Source organism: Patella vulgata, chromosome 2, assembly GCF_932274485.2.
Source record: "Patella vulgata chromosome 2, xgPatVulg1.2, whole genome shotgun sequence".
Classification (NCBI taxonomy): domain Eukaryota; kingdom Metazoa; phylum Mollusca; class Gastropoda; family Patellidae; genus Patella; species Patella vulgata.
The window spans coordinates 59,411,971-59,424,179 of record NC_065880.2 but is presented as its reverse complement, the minus strand read 5'-3'; the positions used below and the strand labels follow the sequence as shown (position 1 = coordinate 59,424,179).

Sequence of the window (12,209 nt, the reverse complement as noted above, 5' to 3'; positions counted from 1 at the left end):
GCTATTATTCTTGTCGGTTAGTCTTTTTCCTTTCCATACCGCCTAGCCAACGGTGCTTAATGACATGTCGTGTCATGAGAAATATTTTAACTGCCATGCGTGCCCAAGTTTTATCATCTGCTTATTATATCATGGAGTGAACTCAATTAACTTTTAATCAAATTAGTAAGTGGAACAGACTATTTTAAAATATTTACATTAGAATTGACATAAACCAAATTGAAAGTAAAAGGTCATATTTCTTTACCGCAGGCTAAATTATAATAATTGATCTGAACGCATTTCATTAATCTTAAATAAGATATTTTGGAAATAACCTATCAAAATTAACAGTGGTTTTATCTCTATAATTCTTAAACAAAAACACAAAACAACACATCACATTCGCTCTTAATTCCGAGCAAGACCCGCCTGGGGTGAAACCAATTCCGCCGTATAGGAATTTCACATAAAAACTCTCCCGTAACATCTCGGGCTTCCCAATCGCATATTATTGGGGTTAACACAAATAAAATTTCTCTCTGACGTAACATATCGTGACATCCCGTAAATCCCGGGGTTAAACCAATCCCACCTTATAGGAATTGCACATAAAACTTTTCCCGTAACATATCGGGCATTATTGGGGTTAACACAATTAAAATCTCTCCCGTAAAACCCGGGGCAAAATATATATATAGACAAAACAACAAAAAAAAATATTAGAGATAAAACCGTTTATCCCGTGTGAATATTAATGAGTTATATCTCTCAATTAGGATACTCATAACTCGATTCCAGTTAATTAAACAATCATATAAAACATTTCACTTCGAATTATAGGCATTTAATAGTTACTACTAATTTTAAGCCAAAATATGTGTTCAAAACAATTATAATTTACATATTATTTAAAAAAAATCAACATAACTCATTGTAAAACAAAATAGATGTTTGATTTAGTAATTTTCATACAAATAGTTGAGTACTGTTCCACTATACTAGCAATATATTTAATTTTTGAATAAGATACAACAGATGAAAGGTCATTTCTTAATACTAGAAAATGGTTGAGCTAATTGAGTTACTACATAATGTTTAAGCGTTGAAGACAAACCGCTTATTTCGCCAGTTAAATTATTAAACACAACACTAATCATTACCCGTGGCCAAAATTTGGATCAGAAAAAAGACTTACCTCTTATTACAATTCTTTTATCTTCTAGTGGTTAGGACTTCGAAAACGTTGGTCTGGTCTACGGCGCCACTTAAGAGTATGTGATACAACCACAGGTTCAGGAATCATACAATATCATTTGGGATCTAAATTTCAATATTGTATTCTTAATTCATATTTTATTTGTAACTCAATTTTAGACATATATTAAGTGACAGATTAATTGTAAGATTTAATCTATATATCAGGTGTAGGTTGTTGAAATAGTATTATGTAAGATTTAATGGATTGTACAAACATGTATACTCGGAGTGTCTATATGATATAAGAATACAATATTGAAATTTAGATCCCAAATGATATTGTATTACATATTATCTTAAAATCAGAAGCTATCAGGCAAGATTTTAAAAAATAAATAAAATCAAAATATTTTTATGTCTTCTCTCAACAGCAGGAAAGGGGTTCACTTTTGAAAAACATTCCTCAGTAGCAAATTGCCCATTTTGACCGTTATTACGACATAAATAAAATATGAAGGAATTGAGATATTGAAGTGAAATTTTGTTTACAAGTAAATGTGTTTGTGAATTTTTTAAAATCACATGTCTTTACTCTTGTATATTACTTAATATTTGGATGTTTTAGTACCGGTAACCAAAACGAAAAACAAACCAACAAAAATGTAATGTTTATACCATTTTCAATGGTGTTTACCATACTGAATTGCAAATGATCCCCACATTTTAAGTATGATACCAGTGACCAGTAAGCATTTTAGCATATACCTATAACACATGTAATATAAAATATTATGAATTGTGTAATTTTAGGGAAATATTAAGGACTTTGGGTGGTTGCCATAGCAACTACATAATTTAAAAAATAACATAACAGAATCTGAGCCATTTTTTAAATTATTCTTAGCTAGCGTTAATTCCTTTGTTGTTCCAGCTTTATTTGGGTATAATTCCCTTTTAAGTGGATAGAAATCGTATATATAGTTAAGTTGTCGTCCCTCACAGCTGCGGAATGTAGGCCTAATCGTAATGGCTCTCCGAGACCCGTGTTGATTACTTTATATTTTCTGGTTTCAATTCAATTCGTGTGCAGAGTAAATGCTTTAAAATAAGCATGAATAATTCACTGAAAAGCGAATTTTTTATTCCAGAACATTAAAATACTCGTCAATGCTACAGAATATTTCAATTGTTGTTGACAAACATTTGGTGTTAAATGAAAAGACGTGTTGTGTTGTAGCTGGCAGAAAATTTCCATTCAGTGTTGAAGCGCAGGAATATGAGTCACGTGATGTCAACACAGTCGCCCTTGCAAAAGGCGTGAAAATAAATGGAATTATCTATTTTTGGGCAAGTCCTTTATTCATATAACATAACGCTTACTTCATAAATGAACATTCAGTTACATTTCGACGTAATTTACGGAGAATATGGGTCTTGGGAACTTGAAATACAGTTTTTCTTCGCCGTGTCTTATGACGCCATAACACGAAACACTGCGAGGTTTATTCGTTCACAAAATGTCACGTTGCATACCATTTTCAAGTGCTCGGCGGCGGCACTTAAAGGGGAAGACCAACGATTTTCAATAAGGTTTCCATAAATAATAAATATATATTTAGAAATAATCCCTCCTATAACATATGCAAAAAATAATTTGCAAGCGAGAAATTAATTTTTATTAATACCGGAAGTGACGTAGTTGGTTCGACACGCTCACTGGTCACTATAGTAAACATACAAGTTTGGAGCAAGTTTAGCGCTGTATTTTGTGATTGTTTCGCCGTTTGGCAGAAAATCTGATGAAAGGTAATCTTTATTAGGATATTAAGAACAAGAACTTACGGTGTTTTGAAGGTATAATATACAACGCGTTTGTGTAAATTAAGTTTCTAAACTGGACACTGTGACACAATTTAAGCCACATGGCTAATTGTTTACATCACGTGATAGCTGGCATGTGACAGATATTAACCGAACACAAATTGGCGACCTATTCGGCTAGCGAACCATTCGGAACGGCAATAAAACGAACTTTCGATCGGTCGGTTATGGAATCTTGACAAATTGCCTCATAAAAAGTGAGCGTGAATTGTTTTTTCAACTTACAAAAAATACATGGTATTTTGAAATGCCAACATTCCATAACCAACCGATCGAAAGGTCGTTCAATTATCTTTCTAATGGTATCAAAATGAAAAAAATATATTAATAATAAGAACTGCCACCGAGCACTTGAAGTGGGGTACCCCTGTTTCAAAATGTGACAAAAAAATTTACCGTAACGTCAAAACACGCAAAATTGACGTTTTTCAACTTACGTTTATGAAATTAATAAGAAGAATAAGTATACTATTCAAAAAAAGTAGGGGATATTTGATTTTTAAGTGTTATTAAAGTCACCTAATGAAACTGACGAAGAAACAAATGACAAAATGAAATGAAGTTCACATTCATCGATTTATTCCAAATGATCGTTAGACTAAGTAAGGCACAGACTGACCATTATAAAGGTAAAATGATACCCGGGGTCAAACAGCAAAGTTACCACAGCATCACAACCAAGTCAGTAACGGGTAAATCCTCCTCTGTTTGCCAAACAAGCATTGATCCGACGTGGCATACTCCTAATGAGACGTCTAAGGTCATTTTGGTCCAGATTGTCCCATTCCTGTTGCAACGCAGCAGCAAGTTCTTGGACATTGGCAGGACGTTGTTGACGTTGACGTAACCTCTGTCCAAGCATGTCCCAGACATGCTCGATGGGGGAGAGGTCGGGACTCAGTGCTGGCCAAGGTAATGTGGTGATGTTCTGTTGTTGGAGGTAACCTGTAACGATCCTGGCCCTGTGACATCTTGCATTGTCATCCTGGAAGATGAAACGGCGGCCATGACGTCGTGCGAACGGCACAACATGGACTGTCAAGATGTTGTCCCGGTAGTACTGGCCTGTAACACGCCCTGCAACAACATGTAAAGTCGTTCTTCCAGCAACAGTGATGCCTCCCCACACCATAACAGAACCACCCCCAAATCAATCATGACTCTCACACCAGTGTCTGTTTGAAGACGAGCGCTGATCTGATTTGCTGTGATGACACGATTTCTCAAGGCCAAGGTACGGATAAATCGATCCTGGGCTTGAGTTGTCGCCCTTGGTCGACCTGAGCGTGGTCTGTCCTGTACAGATTGTGTATCACGGTATCTGGACCATAGCCTGCTTATGACAGACTGAGAAACATTCATCGTCCGCGCCACAACCGCCTGTGTTGTGCCGATCTGTAGCATGCCAAGGGCACGTAACCTTTCATTTTGGGTAAGCCGACGCATATCAAAATTTGTTTTCTGGTCACTGAAACAATTAAACTGATGTTTCCACCCTGGAATTCAATGCCACAATGACTGTAACATTCAAAGTCAGAGTCGTGCAAATCTTGGGTTGGACCCCCATGATGATCCCAAGCATCACCTGCATTCCATGCGGTAGCTATTGGTGCGTTTGGGCGTCACATGTAACTGGAAATGTTTCTTCTGTTAGGTTCTATAGTGACTTTTTTCGTAGTCATTTGCATATTTTAGTATTATGCCCCCAAAATCAAATATCCCCTACTTTTTTTGAATAGTATATATAAAAATTATATCAAACAAAAGAATAAGATATCGGCATTCAAAATCTGTTATAAATATTAAAAAAGATTAAATAGCGACTGTGTGACGTTTAGTTTAAAAAGGGTTACAAATCAGGAAAAAACAACTTTCTTCCAACGCGAGCAATGGGAGTTGTGACACCTATTGACAGTAGTATCAATGTTGGTACAAAATGACACATTTACAGAAGATATATCAGAGATTTATGTCAAATAATTTTCGTCCCAAGCAAGTTTCAGCGACAACCAAATTTACCGATGCAAGTATTGATGTTTTCTCCCAATGCATCCAAGCATAAAATTTACTTATGTCAGCACTAACAAACACTCAGATTTTATTGAGAGGTCAATCCTGTTAAGCGGCCAGTCATGAAAATTCCTTTGAGTGGCTGCTTAATACAGATTCTACTGTATTCATATTTCAAATTTTTTATTTCCATTAAAAAACAAAATGAGTTATTTCGTTCCAATTTGCAGACCAACAAATGTTCTTGGTAGTCTACGAGAATGGCAATCCGAACGTAGTCTTGATATCTAATTCACTTCTTGATATCTAATTCACTTTTTTTTTAAAAATCAACTTCTTTTCAAACATCAGTTTGTTTGTAGCTTCCATATTTACAAAGAAACCTGAAATGTAGAACATTGAATTGAAATAAAATTATGACCAGGTAGTATTTAACACAGCCATTCACCCAATGAGATAATCCATCTACAGTAGAATCTGTATGAGCAGCCACTCCTATTCAACGACATCTCCTTTTAAGCGGTCACGATAAATTCCCCCCGTAAAAATTCTGTTGTTTCATCTCTTTATTCAACGGTCACTCCTCTAACGCGGCCAGCAGTCACTATTTTACTAATAATTTCAACAAAACATGGCCCATTCAACGGCCATTGTTGAATGATACCATCTTGTCGTTCTTTGTAACACCCCCGCTAATCCCATGAGTAGTACTAGTTAATTAACTGGACCCCCACTGATCAGGTAAAAAGAAATGTAAAAATAACAATCAACCCGGGATTATCTATTAATTGATCTTTTGTTTTATTAAACGACTAACCTGATCACTGTTTTCACGCGTAACGACACATTATTTGATACTGATTGAATAAAATAAAAACTACCGAGTTTTATCACGATCATCTAGTATCTCTTTTCCTTTGCCACTTTATTGTTAAACAGACGTTTTAGCACCTCCTATAATATTACATACAGAGTTACATCCCCTGTAAATAGGTGATAAAATAGGCGATGTTTTTTGGTTCATGTGCTTTTTTGATAAAATAAAATTAATTCATCGATTTTCTTCACAAAAATGGATAAATATTATCGAATGCATCACAATGGTAGACAGTAGTATTGAAGGTTGGTACAAAATGACAAGTTTACAGAAGTTATATCCGAGATTTGAGTAAAGAATTTTCGTTCGGCGCAAGATTCAGCGACGGGTCAAATTTTACCGCTTCCAATGCATCCAAGCGTAATATTTATGTCAGCACAAAAAGCACCGAGATTTTATTAAGAGGCCACTCCCATTAAGCGGTCAGTTGTGAAAATTCCCTTGGGTGGCTGCTTAATGCAGATTCTACTGTATAAACATTACATAACGCTAGGGACTGGGTATCGTCCAGATTTTACAAAAAAAGAAAAGAAACTACGCTTATCATCTAGAATTTAATACACATATCCAGCGAATAGATTGGCTTCAAGAATGTGTTAAATGCCGTCAAGATTCATCCAGCGGCTGCCAGGCAGGATACGCCCACATTTTCGAGAGATGGATAGGGAACAAGCTAAAAAGAAATTGATTTTTCCTACAATCAAGGGCCATAATTTAGGAAATTACAATTCGATATGCGCAAATATCGAAAGGAACCGAGATGTTTGGGTTATAAACTTACATTTCAAGTTTCAACAAAATCGGATAAAAATTGTGACCTCTATAGGATCCACAACCTTGATATACCATATTTTTAAGCTATTTGAGAACAATGGGCGGCCATTTTGTCAGTCAGTTTTGGTCCGATTTTCACGAAATTCGAAATCAGCCATCCTTAGGGTGTAACAGTGATATACTAAAACATTTTTTTAAATCGGATAAAAATTATAACCTCTATAGGGTCCACATCGGATAAAAATTATAACCTCTATAGGGTCCACATCGGATAAAAATTATGACCTCTATAAGGGTCCACAAGCTAAAAATGCGATTTTTCGTACAATCAGGGACCATAATTCAGGAAGTTACATTCCGAAATGCGCGAATATCGAAAGGAATCGAGATCTTTGGGTTACAAACTTACATTTCAAGTTTCATCAAAATAGGATTAAAATTGTGACCTCTATAGGGTCCAAAACCTTTATATACCATATTTTTACTCTATTTAAGAACGAAGGGCGGCCATTTTGTCTGTCAGTTTTGGGCCGAGTTTCACGAAATTCGAACTCAGCCGTCCTTAGAGTGTAACGGTGATATAATAATATGTATTTTTAAATCAGATAAAAATTATGACCTCTATAGGATCCAAAAGCTAAAAACACGATTTTTCGTACAATCAGTGGCCATAATTCAGGAAGTTACGGGTCGATAAGTGCGAAAATCGAAAGGAAGCACGATCTTTGGGTTATAAACTTAAAAGTTTTAACAAAATTGGATAAAAATTGTGACCTATAGGGTCCACAACCTTGATATGCCATATTTTTACGCTATTTGAGAACGAAGGGCGGCCATTTTGTCTGTCAGTTTTGTGCCGAGTTTCACGAAATTCGAACTCAGCCGTCCTTAGGGTGTAACGGTGATATAATAATACGTATTTTTAAATCGGATAAAAATTATGACCTCCATAAGGGTCCACATCGGATAAAAATTATGACCTCTATAAGGGTCCACAAGCTAAAAACACGATTTTTCGTACAATCAGGGACCATAATTCAGGAAGTTAAATTCCAAAATGCGCGAATATCGAAAGGAACCGAGATCTTTGGGTTATAAACTTACATTTCAAGTTTCATCAAAATAGGATTAAAATTGTGACCTCTATAGGGTCCACAACCTTGATATACCATATTTTTACTCTATTTGAGAACGAAGGGCGGCCATTTTGTCTGTCAGTTTTGGGCCGAGTTTCACGAAATTCAAACTCAGCCGTCCTTAGAGTGTAACGGTGATATAATAATACGTATTTATAAATCGGATAAAAATAATGACATCTATAAGGTCCACAAGCTAAAAACGTAATTCAGGAAGTTACGGTCCGATATGCGCAAATATTGAAAGGAACCGAGATCTTTGGGTTATAAACTTACATTTCAAGTTTCAACAAAATCAGATAAAAATTGTGACCTCTACAGTGTTCACAAGCTAAAAGCGTGATTTTTGTACAATCAGGGGCCATAATCCATGAAGTTACAGTACGATACATGCCGATATCGAAAGGAACCGAGATCTTAGGGTGATAAACCTATATTTCAAGTTTCATTGAAATTGTATAAAAATTGTGACCTGTAGACTGTTCACTAACTATTGTGGACGTGGACGTCCGGACTGACAGGGGCGACATCAATATACGTCCACATGAAAATGTGGGCGTATAAAAACCACCCAGTTTGTGCTATCGTGTAGATTAAGAAACACCATTTACTTTTGACAACGATCGCCTGCTTTACGACCGTCCAGTTTCTCGGGATATTTTTTAGAAATGAACACTAACATTTAGATTTGAAAGGGGTTTAGTTTTTAGACAAGGCCTTTATTTTCCCGGACATTGTCAAGAAATGAACAGAGTGTTTAATTACTTAAGGCGTTTAGATTTTACGTCAAATTACCACTTTAGTGAGAGCCATCTAGTAACTTACGGGTGGGTAGTAATGCAATGCCGTTTACTTTCCATGTCTTGTAATTTGTTTGCCCAGTTTAATCTAGAAAACTTAAGGCATTTGTTTTTGTGTGATATATTTAATTTCTGTCACCCAATTTTAGAAACTATGTTCAGATTTAGAATCTGAGTATAGTGTCTAAAATTCTCGAATGAATTGCATATTTGTTGAATATCGTCCATTCTTCGGTATTGCCGACGTCCGTTGGGAAAAGTCGATTTACAATGAATTGACATTTTTCCCGGCGTAGATAAAACTAAATTTTTTTGTATTTAGTTACAATCTTGTTATCTATATCTTGTTTTCTGGGATATTTACCTGCTTCCGCAATTAATAACAACAAGAGAAAAATCGAAATTGCCTGTACATTCCCTTGTTTTTATTCATTCTATACTTAATAAAAACATGGTAATGCACTGAATTTTTCTCAGGTTCTCTTATCTAGTGACAGTCAATATTTTTTTTTTTTTTCCCCCAATTGTCAGATATATGCCAGTCAAGTCGTCTACACGAAAAATCTGGTTAAGTCATTCACTCTGATTTGGTTGACTCGTCCACACGACTTAGTTTAATTTCGGGATGTAGAATAAGTCGTCCACACGACATTGTGTAATGTTAGGGACGCAGAAATATTCATATTCAGATTAATATGAGTGTTTGATATAAGTATAATTTTCTTTACGCCCAGTGGCAGACTCGCCAATCTACAGCGGTCACATTTATAAATAACAAACAACAAAATTAATCACTTTATTCAATAACAGTTTCATTAATAAATAACGTCACTACACAGCCACTAAACGACTCACCTCAATAGCCCCGGTACACTTTTCTTCCCCAGTTCATATAATTCCCATTTTATAAATATTTTATCATGAATAGTGTCCAACGTCTTCCTTTGCATACGCTTTAGATTATTTTCCGAACACGCCAATTCTCGGCACCAATTTCACTAAAATTACATCGCCTACAATCGAGCGATCCTCAATGCAAAACTTTCAACTTGTAATATAGTCCCTTTCCTGCAGGTTTGTTACACTATAACAGAATTGCCCTGTGATATAACAGATCAAAGAATAAAACTGCACGTAGTCACTTTTTCGACACATGTTATCTTCAGTTGTTCAGACTACCTGGCATCTCAAATAACCCAACGTTAAAAGAAAGCATGCAGTGTCCGCCTTACAACAGGTTCCATTCATTTATGATTTATTTTATAATTTATTACACGGAAATAAAATCAACGATTAGTTTTAAAATTAATTATGGTGCCGAAATAATATCAATCCAATTGTATTTTGGCGAATGATTAAGCTGTCAATAATATGAATTGTAAAATATCTTTTATTTATCCATCTAATAATTTATATTCAGATTTCATATCAAGTCAATTAAATGTTGTCTAAACATTAAAATCATAACGCCAATTAACAAACAATATGAGTATACTTTATTACAAAAATCGGTGAGGTATTCTAAAAATCTAAAATCATAACGGCAATCAAATAACAATACGAATATACTTCACTACAAAAACATGTGTCTGGATTAGGGGATTAATTAAACAATAGGTAGCGCCCATTCAAAGAATCTTACGACAGACATTAATGACTGTTGTATATTCCATGCGATGGTGGTGTATTTACACGTCTGTGAGCGATATGGTTTCAGACGGAACCGAGACAGGTGGCTAGAATTTGTGATATAAGCAGGCGGTCATTCAAAGAATATAATATAAATTGTAATGACGAGCATTTATGACTGTATATTCCAAGTGACGGCATAGGCTATGGTTTCAGATGGAACAGAGACAGCTAGGACGTGGCTGGATTTTGTCATTTATAAAACAATAGCAGTAGGTCATTCAAAGAATATAAACTGATATCGCCGATTAAATTTTGAACTTTTGTGTATGTTTTTATATTTTGTGTTTGTAAACAATACGCGGATTAGGTTTTAGACTTGAATATGTGGTATCCCGAATGTTAGTGTGTAAACTGATAAGTGTTTTGTGTGCAATATGTGTATATAGTTTGTAGAAGAACTTTTCATGTATTTGGATATTAAATATTATAATGACCCTGCTTGTTTTGCTTTTGTTTTTTGATTAGAAATACTCGATTTTATTTTGACAAGACTAATTATAAGAGAGAGAGAGAAATGGGGTTTAACGTCCACTCGACACAAACTAGGTCATTTCGGGACTAACATATGGTTTAATTTTATTTCAATAATTTGCTTGCGCATAGGGGTCTTTAGCAGTGGGAGGAAACCGGAGGACCCGGAGAAAACCCACGAGGTTGGACAGGCGCCCCTACTCCTTGTCACGTACAACCAGGGATTCGAAACCACGTCAGTCGACTCAATGACAGACTTTATGATACAGCGCGTGCACGCTAACCATTCAGCCATCCAACCCCCCACTAATTATAAACTAGATACGATTTGTGGTCCTTGCCCATTTCAATGGGGGGAAACTGTACCTACAATAGTTAACAATTCCCCTCCCTTCGGTATTTCTTCAACATTCCCAAGGGGTGGAGATACAAAAATAAATGTTGGCGAAAATAGTCCCCCAAAGACGCCTAGATAAATGCGAAAATCACGTTTCATTTGTGGCCGAAACGAAAACTGCACACATTAATTTGTAAATTCACAAATACATTTGTTATTAATTGTGGAAGCGAATAAATAACCCAGAAAGCAAGATTATAAGTAACAAGATATACGTCCATTGTTTTGTTAATTTCTAATAAATAAAATGTTGGTTTTATCTACACCGGGAAAATTGTCAATTCAGTGTAAATCGACTTTTCCCAACGGTCGTCGACAATACCGAAGAATGGACGATATTCAACAAATATGCAATTCATACGAGAATTTTAGACACTATACTCAGATTCTAAATCTGAACATAGTTTCTAAAATTGAGAGATAGAAATTAAATATTTCACACAAAAACAAACGCCTTAAGTTTTCTAGATTACACTGGGCAAACTAATTACAAAACATGAAAGTAAACGGCATTGCATTACTACTCACCCGTAAGTTACTAGACGGCTCTCGGTAAAGTTGTAATTTGGCGTAAAATCTAAACGCCTTAAGTAATTAAACACTCTGTTCATTTCTTGACAACGTCCGGGAAAATAAAGGCCTTGTCTAAAAACTAAACCCCTTTCAAATCTAAATGGTAGTGTTCATTTCTAAAAAATATTCCATGAAACTGGACGGTCGTAAAGCAGACGATCGATGTCAAAAGTAAACGGTGTTTCTTAATCTACAAGGTAGCACAAACTGGCCAGTTTTTGGTGAATCTTGCCGGCATTTAACACATTCTTGACGCCAATCTATTAGCTGGATACGTAGTAGGCCTATATTATTTTACTTTACAAACTTGCACAAACTGCAGAGAGTTATTTTGCTTGCTTATCCTGATCTTTTTTTGAGAGGGAGCTGATCATTTTTTTTAGAAATAGGCCTAGTATTATTTAAACTTTACAAAACTT

General features: G+C 35.4%; 1 protein-coding gene across 8 annotated transcripts in view; it reads right to left on the bottom strand.

Annotated features, from left to right (window-relative positions):
* Positions 1-12,209, bottom strand: part of LOC126811172 (uncharacterized) — a 213,723-nt gene that overhangs the window by 39,667 nt on the left and 161,847 nt on the right. The window lies entirely within an intron of this gene.